This window comes from Pseudorasbora parva, chromosome 2 (genome assembly GCF_024679245.1).
Source record: "Pseudorasbora parva isolate DD20220531a chromosome 2, ASM2467924v1, whole genome shotgun sequence".
Classification (NCBI taxonomy): Eukaryota; Metazoa; Chordata; class Actinopteri; order Cypriniformes; family Gobionidae; genus Pseudorasbora; species Pseudorasbora parva.
Genome location: NC_090173.1, coordinates 2,331,330 through 2,341,437, shown reverse-complemented (window position 1 = coordinate 2,341,437; position 10,108 = coordinate 2,331,330). Strand labels below are relative to the sequence as shown.

Genomic DNA, 10,108 nt, shown 5'->3' with positions numbered 1-10,108 from the left:
AGTGGGGTTAACAGTATGCACTTTATCACACTGAAGCTCATCTTTCACAACCGTTGGCCTGTCAAAGCCTGCTCTCTATTGGGTTATGGTTATGGTTAGGGTATGGCACATCACCATAAGATGGGACAGTTCCTATTACAGTATACATCTACTGTAATTTACATTTATTAATGAATGAAAAACACATCTACTGAATTTAAGCGAAGCAACACTTCTCTGTCAGGCACTGGTCTAGTGTCACTAATAACAGCTCTAGCCGGATTTCAACACTCTTCACAACTTCAGAGGAAGTTCACAACTACAGGAGGAGCTGATGATGATAAAGGAAGAGATGTGTCTATATAAAGAACAGAAAGACGGACAGAAACAGAAAATGGCTGATAAGTGTGATCTGTGTCTGCTGGGACTGATCGTTCTCTCTTCTCTTCTCTCAGGTAAACACATCTGTATTTTCTCTAAAGACATTTAGTGTGTTAGTCTGGAAAGAGTTCATCTGATCATGATCAGTTTATTCACGCTGTGATCTCAGAGTTTTGTGTTGATACACACAGATCATACTGTATTATTCCTGATACTGGACATAGAGTCAGTCAAACATCTGAGGATGAGAAATGATCTTCATATGAAGAGTGTGTGAGTGATCTGAGCAGCTCTCGGATGAAGAACAATAGATCATTCTGGAGAGTGTGTTTGCATTAAAGGTGTCCTAGAATGAAAAATTGAATTAACCTTTCCATAGTGAAATAATAAGAGTTCAGTCAATGGACATCACTGTGAGTCTCAAACATCCTTGCCTCCTACTTCTTATGTAAATCTTGTAAAACAAAAACTACTGATGGTAAACAAGACACTCGAAGATAGCAAAAACAGCTCTCATGACACATGGTTGAGGTTTATTATATTCGGGTAACACAACAAAACGTCCGTTTGTTCGGCCCATTTCAAGCAAGCTTCACTCAGGCTACATCTACACTAATCCAGATAAATTTAAGAACGGAGTTATCGTCTAAAAACGCTCCGCGCCCACACTATCATTTTCAATCGTTTTCCAAAAAATGTTCATCTGCACTGAAACGTCTGAAAACGCTTACATCCCCGTTCTGCGCATGAGCAAATCCAAGACGCTTCGACTTGCGTCATTTCCGCTACTCGTTTATTTACTCTTTGAAATTTTGCGGCAATGTCGAGAAAAGGCACTGAGTTTTTTAAATGAGCCGACAGTGAGGTGGAGTTGTTGCTGCGAGTAACACATGAATATAAAGTGCTAAAAGCAAGTGAAAATGTAGACTGGGAGACGTGCCAAATAAATACGGCGTGAATTGGTCACATGACTGCATCACATGGCTAAAAATGCGTCATCGTATTAAAAAGCCTCCGTTTTCACAGTCCACACTACGACGCGAAGACGGCATTTTCAAATTTATCCGCTTTGGAGAGCGTTTTCAAAACGATACGTTTTCAGTGACTTAAAACGCTGTCTCAGTGTGGACGGAAGGCCAAAACGGAGAGAAAAGTGTGGACATGGCCTCAGCATCTTAAACTAAAGAAAGTGGCGACTATATTCCTGCAAGCAGTAAGTAATTGGTGCGATAAGCAGTAAGGGGCGGCAGTGGCTCAGTGGTTCATGTAGGTTGTCTACAAACCAGAAGGTTGGTGGTTCAATCCCCGGTTCCACCTGACCAAGTGTCGAGGTGTCCATGAGCAAGACACCTAACCCCAGCTGCTCCCGACGAGCTGGATGGCGCCTTACATGGCTGACATCGCCGTCGGTGTATGAATGGGTGAATGTGAGGCAAAAATGTAAAGCGCTTTGGATAAAAGCGCTATATAAATGCAGTCCATTTACCATTAAAAAAGTAATTTGTCCACTTATTGACTGTTTAAACAATTTCTGATTAAACTGAACGTTTCTTAGAGAGACAGCATTGTCTAGATAACACAAGGTCTAGTACAGTAACAACAGGAAACTCCAAGTACAATACAAAACTAAATAGTGTGTCTAATGACAAAGGGTAATATTATTTTGTATTACAAAATACAACCGTAGATACTTTGCTTACAGATCGTTCACGCGATCCTTCTAGCAAACGTCACCTTTTCCACCATATAAGTTAAAACGATAGTCAATGGAGATTGCTGAAATGCAGCTTACTTGTTTATTGGTGTTTTCAGATCATCCGCGCGCGAGAAAGAGATTGGACATGTTTAGGTAAAACACCGGATAGCATACGTTTTTTTCACAGAAAAGCTCTGTTTGGGGGATTTAATTCTGAAATCTGGCAACTGCACGAACGTGAGCTCTTTCTCGCGCACGGATGATCTGAAAACAGTAATAAACAAGTAAGCTGTATTTGATCAATCTCCGTTTGAGATGTTCTGCTTAAAGTGTCGTTCAGTCGGTCTGTGTTCTGTCAGGACTCACGAGCCGCTTTACTGAACTGCTGTGAGCTGCTGAAATAAGCCAATCAGAGCAGAGCTCAACATTAATATTCATGACTCTTCCAAATAAGGCAAAAACAGAGCATTACATCCTAGGGACAATTTATAGGGTGATAAATGGACCTGTACAACTATCTGGACAATTTTTGCCCTTAAATAAGCCATATACCCTCTATGTAGATATTAGAGAATAATTTAACATATTGTTTCAAATCATTCTAGGGCACCTTTAAATGTGGAAGAAAATCTATGATTTAAATCTGCTTTTTATGCTTGTATGTTTTATGTTTTTATTAATAACATAATGATCAGTCAGATGTTCTGTGTTTCAGGTTCCAGTGGAGAGGATGTTGATCATGTGTTCATCAGTTCTGGTGGAAATGTCCGTCTGTCCTGTAATAATGCTCTTTCTGACTGCACATCAACTACATGGCTCTACTATAACAGATTCAGACATTCAGCAGCTGTTGATCTGATTAATGGAGGGATAAAGGAGAAAGACACAGAGAGACATGAGAGACTGAGTCTGGGGTCTGACTGCTCTCTGAACATCAACAACATCACAATAGAAGATCGTGGATTATACATCTGCAGACAATATGAGAATGGACAACAAGAAGGACTTTATGATTATGTTTATCTGCATGTTCTTCATGGTGAGTTTATGATTATATGGCCAATTTAAAGGGGCAGATTCTTTGTGTTGTGTTTATAATTTGTACAGATTAATAAACACAGATTATTTGTGTTGTGTTTCAGTGTCTCCAGCTTCATCATCTTCATCCTCATCCTCATCATCATCATCATCATCCTCTCAGACTGAGATCAGTCCAGGCCGCTCTGTGACTCTCTCCTGTCAGTTGTATTCATATACTGGATTCTCCTGTGATTATTGGTTCCGTTCTGAGGATATTGAGCTGTTGTGGGTGAATCAGACTGGTGTTGATCTTCAGACAGACTCCAGATATCAGATATCAGCTCCAGATCGCTGTAACATCACTCTGACTACAACACTCCTGAATGAAGATCACAACAGAGAGTGGAGATGTGAAGTTACTCAGAGAAAACAACTCAAGACCTCAGTCACATACACTGTCAAGTATTCAGGTGAGAAAACACTCTTTGATGTGCCAAGTCTCTGGCCCCGTCCACACGGAGACGCGTTTAGCTGTATACGTATACATTTTGTACCGTATCAGCGTTTCGTCCACACGGATCCGTCGTTTTAGAAGCATGAATCCGATATTTTTCGAAACCGGGTCCCAGAGTGGATAAATCTGAAAATGGCAATCTTCCGTTTTCGTGTGTACAGCGAATCTGTATATTTTCTGAAACGGTGATGTCATCACACTACGTCCAGCACGGTGAAAGAGTTACGGGATACGGCTACGGGCTCTGGGCATGCGCACATCAATATCGCCTCATTTAATGACCGTATCTGCATTATTGTAAGGGTGTGTTTTGGGTTGGGGTAGGTGTAAGCATTAATAAAACACATCTGTTAAGGAGCAAATGTCTTTATTGTTATTTTATTGTGATAAAATAACAATTTTATCACAATAATAAAATTGCCTCACCTCCGACCACTGCTATACCCCTTCTCATAGACATCATATACGTAGACGCCCCATGATGTGCTGGAGCGTGATCCAGCGTCGTCGCCATATTGGTTGGGTCTCTCCACTCAACGCTAGCATTCAGAGTCAATGGAGAGCGAGCAATTATGCCCGCATTTTAAGCAGCTTACGGTTACAATAACGTAATATTGATACCAGATCGCATGGGATTACATGTCACAAGTAAGATTGAACAATAATTTAGGTTATTTTACAATTTATATATCATTATCATTTCATGCTTGTGTCATTTCTGGTGTCTGTAGGCCTATTTCACAAAGTAAGGCTGCAACACATCGCAAAATTAACTACCCTGGAGTTACAGAGTGCAAGCATACGCAAGGAGCTGTGCAGAACAGTTCTTTTTAAAGGATTTTAGCTCCCCAGTCCCAGTTGCAAGCCTGACAGGGTAATGTAAGATGCTGGAATGACCTGGAGTTATAACGTTTACTTTAGGCCTTTACAAAAATAATAATTCTGAGCTGGTACAGTATATATAGGAGTGTGTGTGTGTGTGTGTGTGTGTGTGTGTGTGTGTGTGTGTGTGTGTGTGTTTGAGTGTTTCTGTGTGTGTGTGTGTGTGTGTGTGTGTGCGTGTGTGTGTGTGTGTGTGTGTGTGAGTGAGTGTGTGAGAGAAATAAATTCAAATGAGCAATCAAACTTGTTTCTTTATTAAAATATAAAATTTATTCATTTATACATTTATCACTATGTCATAGTCTACCATATGTCTTAGTTAAAGCTCGTAATACAAAGTCTTTCTACATGAAAGCAGAATTTTTCAATGTGTGACAGCGTCCTGTATCATAACTAAGTCTCTGCAGTTTGTAACAAACCAAACCGTGTGGAAATCCGGTAAAAACTCGGGGAGTTATGATCATTGTAGTTGAGAATACATCTTCCTCAGTAGAAATAAATGCAGGGGCGGCGCATTGGAGACCCATCCAAAATGGCACCGCGCTGATACATCCGCTCCAATAGGCAGCGTAAGTCTATAGGGCGTCTACGTATATTAGCTGTGTCCCAAAGTGAAGTGCGCGCACTTTCCACAGGGCCCTGTCCCTCGGTTCGCCCTTCGTGCACTTCGTGCACTTTGAAGGCGTGGCCTGGTCTGGCCTTCGAAGTGCATGGCCTTCGAAGTGCGCACCCTTCACTTTGGGACACAGCTTTTTGCTGCGTTCCAGTTCGTTTTTATCATGCCCTTCACTCGCAAACTTCCCTCCGTCTCGTTCACTCGGATGTGCGTCATGCCTACGTTGCATGAGTGCCCACTACTGGCGGAAACTTTGCAAATGGACTGAACTGGAACGCCCTAAGCCCTTGATCACTTGGAATCCACTATGGAGTTGATATATTATTTATTTTTTACCTTTACGAAACTGTTTAATGCAGCATTCTATATGTATATGGATGTGTTTGGGTTGTTTTAAATGTTTTTAAAAATAGTTATAGTTGTTTGTGGTGGGGTAAATTAAACGTGATATGTGGTGACGTCACAATCGCGTTGCATTGTGGTATATGAAGCTGCCTGAAGTGTACATATGAAGTAGACTCGGTCAAAATCGAGGGAGCAAGGGTCTGTCCATACAAACTTCCCTTGTCCAATTCACGGAGTGGAACGCACTTCAAAATGGCGGCAGGGATTCCCCCAAGGGGAAGTGCTTAGGGAAGTTTGCAAGTGCGTGTCTTAAAGTGGAGTGGAACGCAGCAATTAAGTCTATGCCCCTTCTAGCCACAACTCTTCTTCTCCATTTTTAGTGTATTTCTGTGGCAGAATTATAGCGCCACACACTGGCCTGGCATGCAAACTACATTGCTTTTAGTCAGTTTTCTTAATCTCGTGTGGACGCAGATATTTCTTGTAACGAGGGGAAAAAAAGATCGGATTAGGAAAGCGCTGGCTTCGTGTGGACGAGGCCTCTGTTAGATGTGCTGTATATAATGACAGATTATGCTAGAGTCGTCTTGTGTGTTAATTTATCCCATTCTACTAAATAAGTTTGCATTGGTTGTCTGGTGTTGTATATGTGCCTGAGCAGTTTCGTTACACTGTTTCTTGTGCTGGATTACTCGCTTCTGTTTTGTAAAGTTTAAACTGCTAAAAGATCAGATAAACCTCACCTCTTCTTTTTCCTCATACTCATGGGCAATACAATGATGAATCTGAATGAATATTCATCCTTTACAGCTCAAGATGATAAAACAACACCAGTCACAAACTCTGAGGATCCCTCAACTGCAAACACACAAGTTACTAAAGGTACACCATCGCATTCCCATGAGCAATGGTTTCTGCTTTCGGCTTTATAGTTGGCCCGTCTCTGACTCTGAGCTCGATCTCTTCTTCAGTCGCAGTGATTTCTGTCGCTTCAGTCGCTGTTTTCCTTCTGGCTGTTCTCTGGATGATCTGCAGAAAAAGAGCTGGTGAGTTCCAGATTTACTCCTTCAGAACAATTAAAACCCGATCTCAGCAAACAACCACATCATGCTCAGACTGAATACGTGCCAGAAACATGTGGATTATCTCACACTCTCAAACGGTTTATTCCTCTATTCTCAGAGTTATCAAGTCAACATTCATTTCTACTGGTTCAACAGCATCTTATTGTTAACATTGTGTTCTTCATGTGTGTTTTATCATAAATCATAAATTTCACGAGGCACTTGTTTTCAGATAATACCAGAGGGACTGTCGACTCGGCGGTGAGTTCAGTAATGCAGTGATTTAGATCTGATTACGGTCTCTAAAGCTCAATAAAGTGTCCGTTTGAACTGTGTGTGTCTGAAGGTCAAAGATGAGAATGACCATAAAGGGACGAATGAGACGATCAACATGTCCATTCCTCCTGCTGCACGAGCCAATGTGAGTCAACCATCACACATTACATTCACTGTCTGCTCTATAATGGGATTTACTCAAAGCTTTTGTGTTCTTCTCATCTTATAGTGAGAGAGATGTGTCTGATCTGTGTGTGTTAAACTTCATTCTCTGATGTTTAGGAGCAGACCGATGATCATGTGACTTATTCTGAGGTCACTTACGTCAATATAAAGCCAGTAAAATCCCTCGATGTGAGTAGATAGCAGCAGCACATTCCCTTGTTCTTCATCACTGTCCACTTCTCTCATCTATATGAGTTTGACTCTCAGATAAATGAGGCTCATGCTCTGATAATAATCATCAGCACATTGATGAGCAGAATCTGTGCTGTTGTTTCAGGATCATGATGATACGGTGACTTACGCTGCCATCAGATGAACAGAAGATCAACCGCAGGATGAACTTTACACCTCTGTGAAGAAGAACAAGAGCTTCACAAATCAACATTAATGACAGAACATGAGCTCATCATATCAGGAGCAGACGGGAAGCTCTCATCTCTCTGGTGTTTGGAGGAATTACGTGATGAACAGAACTGTCATATTTGATGAACATCAAACCATTCAAAAGCAATATACAGTAATGTTTCCTACATTTCCAACCCAATGCAACAGAAACTACTCTTGATTTCGGCGTGTACGTATATATTTCCTCTACAAAAAGACTGTAGAATTACTGTTCACATATTGTCATAAAATATTCTCTATTCTATTTGTTGCTAAACTAAATGTCAGCTCTTCATTTTTTCATAAGTGTTAACCTCAATCTCCAGGTTTAAGTGATGCGATGTAATTTACCCAACAGGACTTCTTTAGTCTGCTAGATATAATACACTGAGTAACAGACTAGACGGCAGACATCACACTTTATACTAAAATAAATGTCCTTAAGTAACAACTTGTTTATTGTAGTTTGTTAGTCTGTGCAAACATTAAATGCATTTTTCTGGATTCAGGATCTTGGGTTAGTATTTTTTGTTGGCTCAAGCAGGTTTGTATATTTGTGCGGAACCACATGACGGCTTTTTTGAAGAACATCTCACTTTTTTTAAGTCCTAGTCGGGATGGAACATTTACATGTTTTTTTTCTTCTTCTTTTTAAACCGTCTGTGTCAATGCAAAATTACTTGGATTTTAGATAGTGCTTGATTTGTGGAAACTTTTACAATGAGATTGTCACGTTTCATTGTTTCTCACTGCTCTGTCCTCTGACTTTCAGGCTGCCGATGAATAAACAGTCCAAGCTATTAGATAAATCAGCTTTATAAGAGCAAAAACAGCCATCTGACGGGACATGTTAGGCTCCAAACACTGTTCTGGGGAGCGTTTCCCAAAGGCATTGTTAGCCAAATATGGTCTCACGTTCTGTTGAACTCTGTTACGCTACGTTCACACCAAACGCAAATTGAGCGTCAAAATCGCGTCTACGGCGTCTAGTTTGATGTTTTGAATCCATTCGCTCGTCCGCAGCTAATTGGACGCGAGTAGAAATCGAGCATTTGAACCAAAATATACGCGTGTTAAAGGCGCTCCAGGTGAAATATATTAAGCATTAACAGCCACACATGTGGTTCAGCCAACACACTACCTGGATTATCTTCACTGCATGCATATTTAAATAAAATATAAAGTTATGAAACTTTACTTTGCCCTCAGTCAAAATGATTTGGTAGGCAACAACAGATTAATTGGACCAAAGATCGGCCATTAGATGTACACAAGACGAAGTATATGTCATGTTAACCTCTACAGAGACATCCGAGCCAGCGGCAAATGCCAGAAGGACTGGCCGAGGAAAGGCTGCTCTCGCTGGGGTTAACGAGCGCTGAGCGCCCGGAGATCGCCTGGAGCTCACAACTCCAAAAACGCAAGGGTGTTCTTTTTAAATAAGCTCTGTCTATGAGTAAAACATCCTAGGTAAACCACATATTTTAGCTTTAAACAACTACATTATCAACTGAAAAGCATTAAAACTACATTTAGTGACAAAATATCAGTATTTTTTTAATTATATGCAGGGTTTCTCATCACGTGGCAGCAGCAAGCAGGCTCCTCATTGGTTAACGCGGCGCGAATTGACGGCAAAGTTCAAATTTTTCAACTCGGGCGTAGACGCGAATTCGCTTTAAACGCGTGAATGCACAAAAAGCACCACACGCGCAAGACGCTCAATTCGCTTCAAATTCGCGTTATTTGTGTGAACGAGGCGGAATCGTGTCCATCGCACAGCACGAAACGTGTCTATCGTGCCTCAGGACCTCCAGACGCGCGTCAACGCGCCTTTCCATTGACTTAACATGGAAATCAATCGCTCCAGACGCTCTATTCATGTTTGGTGTGAACGTACCTTTAGTACATGAACGTGCGAGCATAGCTGAGAAATGCACGTACGAGAAATGTAAATAACGATTTCTAAAATATTTTACAGTACGTTTTTTTGCGTTTAAAGACACAGTATGTAGGTTTTCGCCATATTAACGCATTACATATTAAAGGTAGGGGAGGTAGGAATTGGTTAAAAAACTTTTTTTTCCAAACTTGTTTAAACTTTCTTTATATATCAATACATAATTAAAAAGTAAGTACTCTGAAAAAGAAAGTATAAAAATTGAGTGTCTGTAGACCTCTCAGGACTGTTTTAAAGACAGCTCATTATTTCCATTCACTCCACCTTCTCCCTTCTGGGCTCTTTCCAAAGCCACGCCCCCAAAATACATGAACGCGCCTCACCGACCAATCAGCTGGAAGACGCATTATTGACCTCAGACGAGCAGTGTGCATGTAGTGACATCATGTCAGAATCACATGTAATAAAACATCTAACTTTATCAGTATGAATATAAACAGATAAGATGTCTTTTAGTACTCACTATCAAGCTAGAATGGTAAAGTTTAAAATATATTTTTGTTTGATTTGGTAACGAGCTAGTTATATTTATAAGGCAAAGAAAACGGGTAGCATCATGTTTTTCCAATAACATCAGTTATACTGTAATGAAGATGAATTTCGGGTAAGATTCATAACATATACAGTGTTCTGCATGTAAGAGTTTCCATGATGAAAGCATTGTTGATTAGTAGCAGCTAAAGCTAACTTAGCTCTAAAAAAAGTTCCTGGATGCGGTGTACTGGCTTTTACACATGCATTTTGTTATCTAAAGTTGAATTTTGCG

The 10,108-nt window shown here is 40.6% G+C and overlaps 1 pseudogene; it reads left to right on the top strand.

Annotated features, from left to right (window-relative positions):
* Window positions 1-234: 234 nt before the first annotated feature.
* Window positions 235-7,870, top strand: LOC137090341 (uncharacterized; annotated as a pseudogene).
* The last annotated feature ends 2,238 nt before the right edge of the window (window positions 7,871-10,108 follow it).